Below are 4,146 nucleotides of genomic sequence, written 5' to 3' on the forward strand. Positions count from 1 at the left end.
GCCTCTCATCCCAGCGACTCGGGAGGCTGAGGCAGGAGAATCACTTGGACCCAGGAAGTGGAGGTTGCAGTGAGCCAAGATTGTGCCATTGCACTCCAGCCGAGGCAACAAGAGCAAACTCAAAAAAAGAAAAAAAAAAAGAAGAGACCAAAAATTCAAGAAAACTTTGGCCTTTTAGCAAAGAAAGAAAATCAAACTCCAGTACTGCATCCCTCCGCTATTGATGCTAAAGCTCATCTGTAACATCTTATCATAAAATTCATTTACTCTTAGTGTATCTCGACCACATAAGATGTTTCTCTCTCTCTTTTTTCTCAGAGACTCGTCACATCTTTCCATACTCATTTACGCATTGTGTCCGTTTTATTCTCTTCCTGAAAAAACTACCTTTAAACCACTTTAGGATAAAATTACTCACCTTTTTCTTCAACAAAAACACTTTCTTCATATCACATACGCTTTCTTCTCAAAACCAGATCTTACTTTCCTTTGTACTTTGCACAGGAAGTTGTTTTTCTTCACCCTCATTATTTCTAGTAGTTTTAATTACACACGTTGATTATGTTGATTTCAATGTTCAACAGAGAAAACTAGGAGTAGACAGTTGGGAATTGTCTGTCACATATAGCATTCTGTAACAAAGTAGCAAATTGTACGACCATACCATCTTACAATTTTTAGAGATATATTTATCTACAGCATAATTTTTCAAGGTGGCAAAAACAACTTTTGTTAACAGACTCAAATACATTTAGTCTCTCCGTACCGTATAAAATAAAAAGTCAAAAGTATATAAACTTGTGCTTAGTACTGAGGGTTTCAATAGGTTATCTTATTTAAAAATTATTCATGAAACTCTTGTTTTACTTAACTGATCATAACGCCAGGGTTAGGAGTCACCAAAAAGATGTTTAGAAACTGTTTTTAAAAGGCAAACACAGGCTGGGTGCAGTGGCTCACACCTCTCATCCCAGCACTTTGAGAGGTTAAGGCTGGTGGATCACTTGAGCCCAGGAATTTAAAACCAGCCTGGGAAACATGGTGAAACCCCATCTCTACAAAAAATAAAAAAATGAGCCAGGCATGGTGGCGTGTGACTATCATCCCAGCTACTCAGGAGGCTGGGGCAGGGGAATGCCAGCTACCCGGGAGGCGGAGCTTGCAGTGAGCTGAGATCTGACCACTGCACTCCAGCCTGGGCGACAGAGCGAGACTCCGCCTCAAAAAAAAAATAAAATAAAATAAAATAAAAATAAAATCTAGACGTCCATGAGAGAGTTGCATATGTTACTAATATTAACATTTTATCACGGAAAATTTCTAACTTGGAAGAATATCATGAACCTCCATGTAGTCACCCTCAGGTTCAATTATTGTGCATATTTTGTTTGGCCAAACAGGAGGCCAGGCCTGAAGGGAAGCCAAGATGATAAAATAATCAAAGATGGAGGGTGAGGAATTTGATCAGATATCAAGGGTGAGCAGGCCAAGACTGGGGGATTTCCACTAAAAGACTTCACAGGATTCCTACTAAACATGGGGAAAAGCAGACAAAGACAGAAGCTAGGGTCAAAGCCAAGTCAAAGAGAAGACTCCGCAGAGTCTGGCATGAGGCAAGTCAAGGAGCAAGGCTTTCTCATTCCCTCTTCTTGTTCCAGAAAGAAGAGACATTCCTTTTCCCTTTGAACAAGGTAAGTCCATTTTTCATCTAGTGGAGGATATTTGCTGGATGGTACAAGTAGTCAGGAATTTAATGAGGGGAATGTCTACGAAAAAGAGAAGAAAAACAAAGATTGATAGGTGGAAACGCAGTTCCCAAATCCAAAGGACAGTCTGTTGAGAAGATTTCTGGATGCTGAGCTCAAGGTATCTTCAACCAATGAGGCAAGGATGGATTTCCTAGTTTGCAGGGGGTGTATCCTTGGTGGCATCGTGACCATCAGAGCCACAGTCATGGTTATGCTGGGGGCAAAGTGTGGATGTGTCCAGCTTCAGCCTTTCCAGATGGTTCCACGGAAGGCCTGTGTTGTCAGACTTTAGTTCTCAGTAACACCCAGTCAGGAGGGCAGAAGAAAGACTGGAAATGTTAGCCTGGGGACATTGAAGGATTCTAGAAGACTTCAGGATCCAGTCCAGTTTACATTTAGATAACAAAGTAGAAAGTAAGCTGGAGTTCATCAAAAGGTTAAAAAAAGTAGAATACACAAGGTTATAACTCACAAGGGTGTGCTACCATTTTTCATTAAAACATAAACTATGGCTCTATAGTCACCCCCTTTTTTTGACCAAGGTAACCAAAGTAATGCTATTCTTATCTCAAAACTGTATCACATCTTACAAGATTTGGTCTGGTTATTTACATAAGTGCAGCAAGAATGGTAATGGACCACATAAATTGCGTTTTCTTCACTGGAGCTTTGCGCAAGGAATCTCAGATTAGATTTTTTAAAAGCTTTTTGAGGCCAGGAAGCCTGGCCAAAAACTCACCATCAGACTTCACGTGTGGTACCTAAAGACTTGGGTGAATTTCTCTCTTCCAAAGGTCTCGAGGCTCCCAAAATTCTTGGATCTGCCAGAAAATGACCTTCTTCACTCACCTGTGGGATGGGGACCCTGTGAGCCAGGTAGCAGGTCAGTTCCTCCAACTCCATCAAATCAACCTCAGTTTTTAAAAACTGGTCACATTTGATTCTATGTATCAATCTCAAATGTGACATTCCAGTCAAAGCCTTGGTAATATGACCAATGTTTCCAATCATGTCCTGTTTAAAGGAGAATCAATTTATATTAAACTTATGCAAACAATTACATGGTCCCGAAAATCATAATATCCGAATTCTAGAGTGGGACAAAAAATATAAACGCTTCATTTTTGTTTATGAAAGTGTAATTACCAAATTGTTGTCAGTTATACATAGCCTAAGAGAAACCAGAAGCAGAGAGCTCTTTAAATCTGGAAAACAAAACATTAAAAAACCAGAAACATTTCAAAGGAAATTCAGAAAAATATAATTGTCCCCACATTAAGTCCCACATAATTAATTCTTGTTCTACTTGATCTTGGGTTAGCAGGTTTACAAATCCGTCAGTTTCTCCCTCAGTTCTGGAAAAGTCCAGTCTAATGGCGCAATCTTAGAGGCATCAGAAACTTTACTTCAGAGTACTTAGCAGAGTCTTACCTAAAAATCTCCTTGAAGACAAAGAATTTTTGGATTGTAGCTGATTGCAAAAGCTTTCAAAAAAGCATCAGCGTAAAACAATAATTGTCTTGAATGACAAAAGACATAAAATGGCCATGGTTAAAAATCTGATGAGAGTTCATTATGCTGCAACTGACAAGGAAATTTGGTTGTTTCTGTGACATACAACATTACAAGACAATAATGGAAATTATGACTCATAACTTTATACCAGGACATATCATGGACAGTAAGGACAGTGAAAATTTCTAGGCATTTTATACAATTCCTGAAACACTTATAACATATACACATACAAACATAATATAAAGAAGGTTAAACAACCCTTCTTATTTGACAATGCTTTTTATGAATTTACGTATCAAATAAAGCTAATTAGTTTAACATCTCTCTTTTCGCCAGTGAAAGAACAAATCCTATGAGATTTTCTAGTGGTCCTCTGGGAAATCTCAAAATTAGTTTGAGGCCAAAATTCTTCGAATTTGATTTGGATGAAGTTGTCAAAAATTACAAAAGGTTTGAATATATGGTTAAATAGGATCATAAGTTACTATGAAATGGTAGTTATCCATTTAAGTTAAATGACAATAAAGAATTTTTAAAGAAAATATAGGAAGTGCCATGGTTTTTAAAACAATTTAACTCTTTTAATATTGAGGAGACTCAGTTTTCTTAAGTAATCAAAAACATGATAAAGATAACATGAAACACAGGAAATATTTGATAAGACACAGAATCTTTGTTTCCTTTTAAGACTACTCAACAGGTAAGACAAAAGGGCCTCTTACAATCTCTTACTAAGAACAGAACAGGCCTGGTGCCGTGGCTCACGCCTGTAACCCCAGCACTTTGGGAGGCCAACATCGGCAGATAATCTGAGGTCAGTATTTCGAGACCAGTCTGACCAACATGGTGAAACCTCATCTCTACAGAATTAGCCAGACGT

The 4,146-nt window shown here is 38.2% G+C and overlaps 1 protein-coding gene across 1 annotated transcript in view; it reads left to right on the top strand.

The window, feature by feature from the left end:
- Positions 1 to 4,146, top strand: part of SPACA7 (sperm acrosome associated 7) — a 44,374-nt gene that overhangs the window by 1,092 nt on the left and 39,136 nt on the right. The gene's annotated exons all lie outside the window — the stretch shown is intronic.

This window comes from Colobus angolensis, unplaced genomic scaffold (assembly GCF_000951035.1).
Source record: "Colobus angolensis palliatus isolate OR3802 unplaced genomic scaffold, Cang.pa_1.0 Scaffold13, whole genome shotgun sequence".
Classification (NCBI taxonomy): domain Eukaryota; kingdom Metazoa; phylum Chordata; class Mammalia; order Primates; family Cercopithecidae; genus Colobus; species Colobus angolensis.